We start from the raw sequence: 14,144 nt of genomic DNA, 5'->3' as shown, positions 1-14,144 counted from the left end.
TGGTTGTTCGCTTGAATAAACATACAAAATATTATCATAATAAATCAAAAATTTAGTTCATTTTAATATAGTATGAATAGCATATTGCATAAGGCTTATGCATAGCCTATTTCATAAGCCTTATGCATAAACCTATTGCATAAGGACTTATGCATAGCCTATTGCATAAGGCTTATGTATAAGCCTATTGCATAAGGCTTATGCAATAGCCTATGCATAAGCCTATTGCATAAGGGCTTATGTATAGGCTATTGCAATAGGCTTATGCAATAGCCTATGCATAAACCTATTGCATAAGGGCTTATACATAGGCTATTGCATAAGGGCTTATGCATAGCCTATTGCATAAGGCCTATGCATAAACCTATTGCATAAGAGCTTATGCATAAGCCTATGCATAAACCTATTCCATAAGGCTTATGCATATCCTATTGCATAAGGGCTTATGCATAAGCCTATGCATAAGGCTTACGCCATAGCCTATTGACTTAATCCTAATCCCCGACTTATGCATAACCTATTGACCTAACCCTAATCCCCGGCACCCAAGGGTGCAAAAACACAAAGATAAGAAGCATAAACAAAGAATGAAAAAGAGGTCTTATCTCTTTAATGAGAAGCCGTATGAGAGGATTGGCCTAAACCCTTGTTCACTTGAATAACCCTACAAAAAAGAAACATAATTTAAAAAAAAATAGTTCTCATTAACACATTAGCAAGCAAGGAGAACAAGAGGAAAAAGAGGTGAATACCCTAAACCCTAATTCTAATGCATAAGTGATTGAAATAAATTAGTTTATGTTAAGCGTAAACCCTAGCTCTATGCATAGAATGCTTAATAGATAGCTATGATGGAGAGCTCTCCAGCAAAGCTCTCTATTAGAGCTCTATGCATAGGGCTAGGGTTAGGGAAAGGGAGAGGAAGGAGAGGGAAAGGGAGACAGGGGAAGGAAAAAGAGGAGAAGGAAAAGAAAAGCTCACATAGAGCTATGTAGAAGATTTCCATGAAAGCTTGGAATAGGGGAAAGCATTGAAGATTTCCATGAAAGCTTGGGAGAAACCAAGAAAGAGGCACTTACCTTGGAGAGGAAAAGATGATTGATGGAATAGCCTTGAAATAAGAGGTGTGGTGAGAGGAATAGACAGGTTGCAGGTGTAGCTTCTGTATGTGCAGCCTATTGGAAGTAGGTGCTGGTAGATAACTTGACTCCCATCGGTGGCGATTTAGGCAGGAGGCTCAGTTTTCAGGCCGTTGTTGAGCAGTGAAATAACGCTGCTGTCGTCGCTGTGTAGCAACAAAGTCCTAGGTAATTTTCTGTCAATAGTTCTGGATAGTGTTGTGTGTTTTACATGAACCCTAAATTAGTTTTGAACTAGGTTGAAGATGTCTAACAGAGATCAAGGGCTGGAAGTTGGTTCAGAGACATGGTTGAGAGAAAAAATTTGTTGTGTGTGTGTGATCGATGTAAGGGCCAATATATACGATAAAGTTGTATAAAAATTGAGTATGTTCGGACGTATGGTCTTCATGAGGCATTGGCATGACCAAGTGTAGATGATGACATGGAGGAGAACCATAAGAGAGTGTTAGGTAACATGCCACACCATTTGGTGACATCGGGTAGACTGCGGAAGGTGGCAAGGCTTCAGCATGGCTGACTCATCTTCCCCAACCAATGAATGAGGTGTCTCTACCATTGCCACTTGAGGAGGAAGAGAATCTCATCATAGATGACATGGTGAATGACTTCTTTGGACGGGAGGCCATATATGATAGTGAGCAAGCTCCAATATCACAAGAGGAGGAAACCTTGCATAGAGAGGCAAACACCCCTCTGTATGAGGGATGTTTGTACTCCACACTGCAAATACACTGCAAATGTGAGATCCCACTGCCCCCTCTGTGCACCGGATTCCTGGATGGTAGCAGGCAGAAGTAGATTCCTCATGCGCGGGGCAGGGTTTCCCACTCAGGGCCTTGCCCTCGAATGTCTGGGCACGAGACTAAGCTGGTGGTCATTTCGCAAACCGAAACCGGGAAAATTTTCCATGCCCGGAAAGCGGGGACGATTCCACCATTTTGAATTTCTTAACGAATCTTTCTAACGAGGTCAAGACTGAACTAACCTTCATCTGAATAAACCGGATAGAAGGGAAACTATAACAGACTTAACTTGAAGGAATCAACGCTTTTTTCCTAATTGAATTAGGCACAGCCGTTGATCTATTCATTTGAGAAATCTTCAAGTTATTATTTAACTATTCGAGTTCTAAGCGTAATCTTATTAATCAATTTTATTATTAAAACTCTACTGATTCTAGCCTAACCCCGTCCGGCCCATGGGTTAGCCATCGCCCAATCACTGGAATAGTAGAACCAGACAAGTACTCACCCTCCCATAATTGAAAGCCTTTCTTAACTTTTTCTTTAGAATACAGATACTCATACACTCCTCTTTAAACTTTAATTTATAAAACAATCCATTGACAGATGTCACAACTCAAAATTTCCATTCAATCCTTGTTTCTCACAAAACAGTATCACTCTGGACTCTCCGTTGAGACCAGTAGGTCAACAACGAGATCCAGTAACAGATTACAATAAGTTTCTCGTCATCATACATATATATCTTCCACGACATACGCATGGGTGTCCTCGGCACCGCGAGCCCGTGCATCGCCTGGTCAGAACCCTCTAGGATCCTCCTTAGGTGTCCTGGCACTTCACTCAGGGACCGCTTCGTCGGCCCTCGCCCATCGTACCGGAAGCACACCATTTTACACCATACCGAGGCTGGTCAAGACCTGGGCAGGCTTTGCCGCGTGAGCTGTCCTTTGAACACTTCCCGCCAGCTGTTGCAACCGAACTTCCCTTAGAAAAACACATATACCATATGTTCTAGCATTCTGGCGAGCGTAAGACAGTCCTTTAAGAAAATAGGGTTTCTATGCAAGTTTTCAGTTTTGATTTTCTTTTGAATACAATGGATATATCTTAATTCCGTATCCCAAGACTTCTAAATCACAGTCTGGATTCCCAAGCAGAATTCTTCGAATTCTGAATTCTTGATCCTCAGATCAAAATGAAAGGTCTCAACTTAGTTTCAGATTCGGTGGGTGATTTGAGTGTAGATTACTGAACTGGTCACATCGTCATTTCTTGAAACTGACGAAGGAGTTACGTCTTGGTCATAGTCTGGTTCAGGGTTTGAGTCTGGAAAGGTTCTCCCTGAACCATCTTTCTCGAAAGTAATAATTCAATTACTACTTTACTGAATTCAAAACTAAACACAAATTCTTATGAGGAATAAATTAGTCATTTATCTAAAATTTTATTCTTTTATGCATAAAAATCAATATTGGTGAAAGCAACACTTTTGTAATAAAAAAAATCTTTTACGCATAAAAATCAATATTAGTGAAAGTAACACTTTTACAATAAAAAAATTTTCTTTTATGCATAAAAATCCATTTTAATGAAAGTAACACTTGTAAGGTTCCCCCCTTCCACAAATAGGGGAAACACTTAAGATAGTCCGCTAAGTCTTATCTTAGAGAAAATTTCCTACTCATCGACACCTTGACCATACAGAGATTCAAGGATACGATTCATAGGTAAGACCTAGTTCTATCCCGCAGGGGGAGCGTGGTCTTCTAAAATCAAATCACCCATAGGGTAATTGATCACATTGCCCTCAGAACTAGGCAGCATCATCACAATCACTTGCCTCAATCGGCAAACCTCATTCTCCCAATGGTATGAGGGATACCATGGGCCAACTCCGGGCCTTACTAACGTCTCCGCCGTCCGCCGGCTACATAAGCACAAGACGGGGCAGCGTCAAGGCAGGGAGAAGTTGTACCTGTACCTTAATTTAACCAAGATAATAATCCATTTACTCACTAAACCATATGACTAGGATCCATGTCACCTTCTTTAAGAAAACAATCTTTTTCACAAAGATTACTTGAGATTGCGATAAGACATTCTTTATTAAGACATATGCTATTGCTTAAAAGAATACAAACTTTAAATAGTAAATCAATCAAATAGATCACTATTAACAATTAATAGAGAAGTCGGGGCCATACCTCAACCCCTAAGAATGGTATATAATTGAAAAACAAAATATGTATATACCTCATAGAAATTTATCGTTTATCGTTGCCTTTGCTCGTTATTAACAAGAGCTTTAGAATATAGAGTCTTCTAATACCTTCTCTTATGATTGAAATCATCCAATCATCTCCAAGCTTTATCTCCTCTTACTCATACTGTGACTCTTCTCTCTTTCTAAGATCTATGGCAAAATAGCCTTCTCTTACAGGGCTACGGCATACTATTCTTTCTCTAAAAGAAAAGCTATGGAGTTTTGGTCTCTTCCTCCGAAAGACTATAGCAATCTAAGCTTCTTTTTTGAGATATTAGATAAGAATGAAGGGATATATGCATCTCAAACTCTAGGATTACCTTGAGGCTACTTGCTGTCTTCTCACAGTTTTCTCTATGTAAAGACCCTGACAGAAACAGCAAATTGTTTCGGCCATAACTCTCTGATAAAAACTCAGAATATGGTCATATAACCAGTCAAAAGAACGGGAAAGCATCCGGTCTACAAGCTAGCGTGGGCAGAATAGGCAAAAACGTATGTATATAGCCACAAATGCGCCATCTTTGGAAACACGTTGTTTTTTCACATTTTTAGTATGCGTGGACTCTAAATGTGTAAAAGTACTCTAAATATGACCTCTTATCACCTAAAATCGAAATTCTATTTTTGGGGATACTTATCTCTTAATAGAACTATTCTTATGTTCTTATTTCTTTTAGGATTTTTGGAGCTAATATTTTTATTCTAACACTTTCCTAATGTTTCTAGCCTTATTGTCTCACTCTTCTCTAATTACACTCTCTTTCTTTATTGAAATCTATATTAAAAGAGACATATACATACATGGCTTGGGAGGGACATTACAATCTCCCCCACTTAAAAGATCCGAGATGTCCTCATCTCGCGAGCTGGGGTAGTATCTAAGTAAATCCTCCTATCTCTTTCAAAGTGGTGTCCCCACTAGGTAGAAATCTTCTAAAGTTAATTGGCCTTATTATCCTAAGTTCATGCATCCATATACCTCTCATATGATATGAACCTTCGAATCCCTTATTCTATACCCCCATGTAATATGGTACTTAACAAATTATCATGGAAAAACGTAAGGGAATCAATTCTTTACGCAATCTAACCTATGATAGCAATTTCATAATTTTGGTATCATCTTGTAGAATAGCTTTATTCATCATGCACATTACTTCACATGAATCTTGCACCAATCCTCTTCTATTTACTCATAAAAATACTTGTTGAATTCGGTTATCTTTAACCCTGCTATCCCTATTTCTTGACCTAATTTTTACTCTAGCTCACGATTTCTTGTAGCCAAGGGTGGGCTTGACGTTCCTATTGAATTAGGAGACTTCTTCTTGATTAACATGGAAGCTTCTCGACACTTTCTATATAAAAAAAACTTTATCGCTCACAGTCTCTGGCTATAATTATGGCTTCTGAAATAAAGGATGGCTTTGCATTCTTAATGAGGTTATTCAAAGATAGATTAAGCTTCTAAATGAATCGATGGAGAAGAGTTACCTCATCCATCTCTACAACAAATCGGAGAAGTTTAACAAAAGTTTGGTGGTATTCTTTTAGGGTCTTCGTTTCTTGGGTTAGCTCCAAAAATTCATTCATTTTATCCTCTCGAAATCCTAGAGGACAAAACCTTTCACGAAGGTGTACTTTCATGGCATCTCATAAGTGATTCTAGCTCCAGTAGTGGTTAGATTGACAACAATGCTTCTAACTTTCTAGCTCCAATGGTTAGATTGACAACAATGCTTCCAACTAATTTGGCATTTCTTACGATTTTTAAACGCGAGAAAGGGTGAGCTTGCTTCTTTCATTATGTCCATTAAAAGTTCAAAACTATCAAATACTTATCATAGCACCACATTTGAAGGCAGTCAGGATTAATACATCTGAGATCTTCATTTTTTTGAGAATTACACATCTGGTATCTTGGGATTAACACATCTAAGAGTATGATCCTCTGGGAATTACACATCCAAGACCCATGTTTGTCTGAGATGGATTAAAGATCTTGGATGATCGTCCTAGTGTTACAGTATCGAATGGATGGCATTCACACATCAACTATTCAAATCTTAATGGAGTTACAATCTTAATGATTTATAATATGCAAGTTAATGAGATATATCCTGAAAATTTCTCTAAACAAGTTTCGGTCTATCCTTCTAGTCATTCAGTCTCTCACTAGTTTCTTAATTTGATCACCCTATGTTTTTTCTCACAAAAGGTTTTCTCCCCAATCTTATTTCTCAAGTTTATTGTACAAATATCTTGCGTGTGCACCCCCAAGATACAAGCACAATTTCATAAGATGATTGTCTCAACATGTGAGGATATTCAAATCACTTCTATGGCCAGTAGAGATGATTGATTCGTCCTCATATGATAAACAATCACTTGTTTTAATCCCTTGATAGTGAACCTTTGAAACGCAAATCCTAGGAACTAAGATCGGCTCTGATACCACTTGTAAGGTTCCCCCCTTCCACAAATAGGGGAAACACTTAAGATAGTACGCTAAGTCTTATCTTAGAGAAAATTTCTTACTCATCGACACCTTGACCATACAGAGATTCAAGGATACGATTCATAGGTAAGACCTAGTTCTATCCCGCAGGGGGAGCGTGGTCTTCTAAAATCAAATCACCCATAGGGTAATTGATCACATAAATTGGGCAACTACAAGACTTGATTTCTAGAGGCAACGCTTTTTTCCTCATCCATGCAAGGCACAGCCGCTGGTCTAGTCTTCTAGAATAGAGTTGCCCGAGAACCTATTTATCTAGCGTAGGGCTTTCACTTAATCTGTTGGAAAGCTACCCGACTAATCGGGTCCACCCGTCCGTAGGATGGTGCCATCGGGGCATTCCATCCCCCCACTTTCCACCCTACTCACGCGTCAATTTATTTTCTAATTAATCCTACCACACTGTTTGACATAAATAAACATGTTCCTTAATTAAGGCCCTTTCACAAGGTTTGTTAAAACAGCCTTTTTCTACAATACAATCATACCAAAGACAAGATTTATAAAAACAAAGTTTAAACATGAATCAATTTCATACAAGCCAAACCGGCTCTCTTATTCTTTTCCTTTATACCGCCAATGATCTAGAATTCGGCCTTCCAGCCTCTACATGCTGGGCAAAACCCTACGGGACCATACACCTCGTCGGCCGCTGGCAAGGACTCAAGCCGGCCTGTCGCCCTCTCAGGCTCCATCGCTCGATCCTCCCGCCCCTCAGAGGGATGTCTGCGCACTAGGGTGGGCTAATTCACCGCACTAGCCTGGGCCCTCAGAACTAGGCAGCATCATCACAATCACTTGCCTCAATCGGCAAACCTCATTCTCCCAATGGTATGAGGGATACCATGGGCCAACTCCGGGCCTTACTAACGTCTCCGCCGTCTGGCTACACAAGCACAAGACGGGGCAGCGTCAAGGCAGGGAGAAGTTGTACCTGTACCTTAATTTAACCAAGATAACAATCCATTTACTCACTAAACCATATGACTAGGATCCATGTCACCTTCTTTAAGAAAACAATCTTTTTCACAAAGATTTTAGCATTTCAACTTGAGATTGCGATAAGACATTCTTTATTAAGGCATATGCTATTGCTTAAAAGAATACAAACTTTAAATAATAAATCAATCAAATAGATCATTATTAACAATTAATAGAGAAGCCGTTGCCATACCTCAATCCCTAAGAATGGTATATAATTGAAAAACAAAATATGTATATACCTCATAGAAATTTGTCGTTTATCGTTGCCTTTGCTCGTTATTAACAAGAGCTTTAGAATATAGAGTCTTCTAATACCTTCTCTTATGATTGAAATCATCCAATCATCTCCAAGCTTTATCTCCTCTTACTCATACTGCGACTCTTCTCTCTTTTTAAGATCTATGGCAAAATAGCCTTCTCTTACAGGGCTACGGCATACTATTCTTTCTCTAAAAGAAAAGCTATGGAGTTTTGGTCTCTTCCTCCGAAAGACTATAGCAATCTAAGCTTCTTTTCTGAGATATTAGATAAGAATGAAGGGATATATGCATCTCAAACTCTAGGATTACCTTGAGGCTACTTGCTGTCTTCTCACAGTTTTCTCTATGTAAAGACCCTGACAGGAACAGCAAATTGTTTCGGCCATAACTCTCTGATAAAAACTCAAAATATGGTCATATAACCAGTCAAAAGAACGGGAAAGCATCCGGTCTACAAGCTAGCGTGGGCAGAATAGGCAAAAACGTGTGTATATAGCCACAAACGCACCATCTTTGGAAACACGTTGTTTTTTCACATTTTTAGTATGCATGGACTCTAAATGTGTAAAATTACTCTAAATATGACCTCTTTTCACCTAAAATCGAAATTCTATTTTTGGGGATACTTATCTTTTAATAGAATTATTCTTATGTTCTTATTTCTTTTAGGATTTTTGGAGCTAATATTTTTATTCTAACACTTTCCTAATGTTTCTAGCCTTATTGTCCCACTCTTCTCAAATTACACTCTCTTTCCTTATTGAAATCTATATTAAAAGAGACATATACATACATGGCTTGGGAGGGACATTAAAACACTTTTATAATTAAAAAAAATTGTTTTATGAATCTATGTATGCATAAAATCCATTTTGATGAAAGTAACACTTTTCTAATAAAAAAATATTCTTTTATGCATCTATTTATGCATAAAATCCATTTTGATGAAAGTAACACTTTTATGATAAAAAAATATTCTTTTATGCATCTATTTATGCATAAAATCCATTTTGATGAAAGTAACACTTTATAATAAAAAAAGTATTCTTTTATGCATCTATTTATGCATAAAATTTATTTTGATAAAAGTAACACTTTTATAATTAAAAAATATTCTTTTATGCATCTATTTATGCATAAAATCTATTTTGATGAAATTAACACTTTTGTAATAAAAAAAATAATCAATATGCATCTTTCTATGCATAGAATTTAATTCTATTGAAAATCACTCTTTTATAATAAAATAATAATCAATATGCATCTTTCTATGCATAGAATTTAATTCTATTAAAAACCACTCTTTTATATATAAAAAATAATAATCAATATGCATCTTTCTATGCATAGAATTTAATTCTATTGAAAATCACTCTTTTATAATAAAAAAATAATCAATATGCATCTTTCTATGCATAGAATTTAATTCTATTGAAAATCACTCTTTTATAATAAAAAATAATCAATATGCATCTTTCTATGCATGAATGAAAATGACACTTTTAGAATACACAAACGATGGGGATTACTCTTTTTGATTAATAAAAGATGAAATTTATTTCACAAATTTTTAGAAAATTTTACCATAACCTCCTTTGTATGAGTGACCATTTTTCAAATTTTCTAACCTTAATCTACTTAGGAATTATCCCCAATTGGTTTAAAGAATTCTAAACTAATCAATTTTCACTTTTAAGAGAGAAACAATATGAAAAGTTTAATTCCAACAATTAGATCACTTAACTAGGATAAAGAAGGGCTGATTTTAAGAATGAGAGAGGGGGAAGCCTTTCCAAGAAGGCATAGCATCTGTTATCATTTTAAGATAACAAACAATTTAGAAAACCATTAAAAGAATAAGAAAAAGTAAGATTTCTTACTTACATGAAATTTTGGGAGCTCTCCTTTGGCTTGATGGTTTGAGGGATCTATTCTTGTTTGGAACAAGAGTGGCCACCAATTCTTTAGAAGAGAGAATAGTCAAAAACTAGTAAATTATTAAGAAATTCACAATTCTTGGCTCTTGGGAGGAGTAGAGTAACAGTGCATAAAACACTATTAAGCTTCAACAAAGGAGGAGGCTTCTATTTAAAGAAAAAAGTGAGCTTCTAACCAAGCAAACTGATTCTAGAATTTTCCAGATTAGTTTGGTCAATTTTTGACCATTTTTAGGTCAGTTTAGCTTACTTTTTGGAACTAGACTTGAATTAGGAGAGAGGAGAGATGAAATATCTCAATTTTTGATAATTTTAAACTCCACCACACATGTGAAGTAGGCGCCTCCTTCATGAGGGGGGAATTCCCATTGTGAGGTGTCAAAAATCCATTTTTTTAGTAATTCCTTTGGTCCTTAGTCCACTCTTCATCTTATGTGAGTATTTACTCATTTTTGGGGGGATTTTCTTTATTTCTTCTATTTATCTTCTCCACACATTTGGATGAATCTGATTGGCCCCTCAAAACCTTAATTTAAAATTTTTTGAAAATCTGGACCCATAGGATAAGGCCTCTTGAACAGATTATACTTGATTTCTAATGCACCTTCTGAAAATCTTTTTGAACTTTTGTTTCGGGGGAACTTATTTTAATAAGAAGAGATATTTTTTCATCCAAAAATATTCAAAATCTGAATAACCTCTCTCTAGAATATTTTCTCTCTCTAGGCCAAAACAGGTAGAAACAAGATCTTTTATATCTCTAAAGAGGGATTTGATTACAGGGGAAGATCCTGGACATCTTGAGAGGCTGGGGAGGAATCTTACAGCTATTAAACTTTCAAACAACTTATGGATGGAGTGATGCAAGTGTCACTAGTCTTCTTTTCGGTAAGACCACCTCATTCTATTCTCTCAAATAGAAAATATTTCATGTTCTATATACTCTCCTTGCTAATATTTTGACATATGTTTTCTTATGTTATATTGTAGGCTTCTTAAGAATATTCTTCCCCCTCAAAATCTATTATCGAACTCACGAGATGGGTGTCGTAAAATGCTCTCTATGCTAGGTATGTATTACACAAAAATACACGTATGTCCCAATGATTGCATGCTACTTAGAGGGGTTAATAAAGATGCAACACAATGTCTACAATGTGAGGAGAGCTGCTATAGGGATGATAGTGTTCTTAATACTATACATATGTACCATGTCCCCTACCTTAACGTTGGTCAAAAAATGCTTGCCTTGTAGTTTTTCAACCATCAATCTAAAGCAGATTATAACCTTTGCTCACTTAGTTACTCTAATGCAGCTGACCTCTATATGAGGGAGTTTTATTAAAGATTATGTCATGTTGTGATTTAGAGTCTTAGAACCAAATTTTCCACTAGCATTTGACCGTATCAAGCCCGGATGCAAGTTAGAAAGGTGTGACACCACCTTGTAGGAGTGTGGTAGGCCCATGGAGAAAAGTGTAACTTATTCTCCCAATCGCTTCTAGATGCCTCTACCATATTGGTAAGAATGGCACACAATGGTTTGTTGTGCTCTTGGATTGAGCAAGAAATCCATAACTTTATTTACAAAATCATCACCTGTGCCAAAATGGGCTTACTCTAGTATGACCACAAAGTCATTTTTATGAATGTATTTCCTCATGACATGCCATCTTGACCCTTCTTGTAAAGCATTCCCGCTATTAATTGATAGGGGGCAGTCTTTTTGAGGCATCTAGGTTTATCCCTTTTGATGTAATAGTCTATTGAGAATCCATGGGCCAACAATTGGGTGATATTTTCACCTTACTAGCATGTGGTTTATGTGGAACAAAGAAGCATCGAAAAGATCATCATCTTCTTCCACTCCTAGGGGTTCTCCATTTAAGATTTTGGACATGCATTTGGGACATGCACAATTCTCATTGTGATGGTAAAGTCAAGCTAAAAAAGAATTAGAAACCAGCTAGTGATGTGCCCTGTGGTGCAAGGCTTATTCAGGGAATAAAGAAAGATTTGATAGTCGTTTTGACAAAGAAACAAAATTGCTTCTAAGAGATAATGTATGTCGTTCTTTACAATGCACACACCATGGCTAACCCCCCCGTCTCTCTCTCTCTCTCTCTCTCTCTCTCTCTCTCTCTCTCTCCTCTCTTTGTGGTTGTATAACTGCATTCCATGTCATTGAGAGTTGATAACTAGAAAAGATACTAAAAAAGTTCATATTATGCTCCCTATGTTGTGCTAATATGTATCTAATAGAAAATGGTGAAGCATCTATATGCACATCGAGTATCAGATTCGAGTTGGGGGGATCCATTATTTACCTTTTTGTATGCCCACTTTTACGAAATACCCTAGATGCTTTGTGAATCTCTACACCTCCTTATAGTTGATGGGGTGGTAGTAATTTCAAGATCACATGGATATTGTTCTTATCTATGGAGATGCCATTGTTTTAGAAATGATGTGTCCAAGAATGCTCCATGCTTAACCTAAAATTGGCATTTGAGTGAGTTCATTGAGTTGGAATAGAGTACGCATCTCTCAAAAACAAGTATAAGATTAGCAAGATGCTCCTTCCAAATTGAAGTGAACACAAAGGTCATCAATGAATATCTCAAAGGTCTTCCAATGGAGAGGAGGTTGTACACATTAAGCATTTTAAGCTTTTTGAGGTTAACACACACACTCAAAGACAACTAGTAATTCTTGTATAAAGGCTAGCATATATGGCATACAAGAAGTTAAATATTCTATATAATACCCTACATGCTTCATGAATCTCTACACCTGCTTATAGTTGATGGGTGGTAGTAATTCCAAGATTACACGGATCTTGTTCTCATCTATGGAGATGCCATTGTTGTGGAAACAATGTGTCCAAGGATGACTCCATGCTTAACCCAACATTGGTAATTGAGTTGATATGTGATAGAATGCACATCTCTCAAAATCAAGCAAGATGCGCTTCCACATCATTGAGTCCATCACACAAAGTTCATCAATGAATATCTCAAAGATCTTCTAATGAGAGAAGGTTGTACATCTTGAGGATAATGAACTCTAAGCTTTTCATTTTTTTATTGTTAATAACCACTTGGTGTGTTCAATCTCAGTGTACTTCCAAGAAAAAACATCTTGAAATTCTTACGAAGGCTACCGACTTTCCTTCTTGATTTGAGGGGTGAGATCTTTAGCAAGGCTACTAACTTTCCTTCTTAAGCAAGGCTACCAATTTTCCTTCTTGCTAATGAGGGTGAGATCTTTAGCAACAATGAATACTAGCTTAGGTCCTTAAATGGCCAACAAGGCTCACTTTCTTAACCTCATTGGGGCCACTGTCTCCACCCAGACTTATTTGGGCCTTCTACCTATGTATGTCCCATAAGTGAAAATCGAAACTCAGTTTGGGGCCCTCTAAGAAATTCTTCATTTTCTTATTTATTTGATGTCAAGAATGTGTAAAAAGAAAAACATGATCCAAAAGAAGCATTATAATATCCCCATGTACTGAAAAGGTGAATCTATTTAGATCCTCATGTGCATTTAAGATGGAATATATGCCGCTAACTACGTTACACGTTATACTACACACACCATACTGAAGGTATTTCCTATTTAATATCAAACATTAAATTTAATAAAATTTTAAATTTTGGAGGGAAACAAACAAGTTTTGTGCCATTAGTCCTAATTTGGTATGATAAAAGGTCTTGTTTTGTATCAGCACAACTTAAAAAATGGAAGGAGGTAAAAGTTTCAAACCGAAAGAGGCTTTATCATCTTCATATAGATCTTAAAGTAGATTATGCTCCAGTTTAGAAAAGGAGAAAGGGTCCACACATTGGTGCTATATGAGAGTGAGAACATGAGGTCATCATGATTGCACCATATTGATCTATGGTGTGATGGCTCAATTTATCCCAAATGCCCAATCACAAACTCTACTCCCTCTTTTTTCAATCCAACATCACTCTTAAGATTTGTAGGGGAAGGTCTACTCTCGGGTATATATTAGGTCACTTGGCAGTTGTTGCAGATGTGTACAAACACTTACATCAACAAGAAGCAACATAAAAATTTGAAAAGATTGTTGAGTGTTCAAAGTTGAAGGAACTACTTGCAAGTGAGACTGGAGAATTGCAAAAGTCAAAAGAGAAAATTAGAAAAGCAAGAAGCAAAGAAACTCTATTAGGCGAAAGACAAAGAAAGAAGAAAGTTTGCAATCTTGTAGAATTAAAAGAAAATATTGGAGGATGCAAGCGTAGAGTGCGACAAGCAAGGTAAG

Source organism: Cibotium barometz, chromosome 56 (assembly GCF_041138505.1).
Source record: "Cibotium barometz isolate CiBa-2024 chromosome 56, ASM4113850v1, whole genome shotgun sequence".
Taxonomy (NCBI): domain Eukaryota; kingdom Viridiplantae; phylum Streptophyta; class Polypodiopsida; order Cyatheales; family Cibotiaceae; genus Cibotium; species Cibotium barometz.
Note: the sequence above shows the minus strand (reverse complement) of the source record.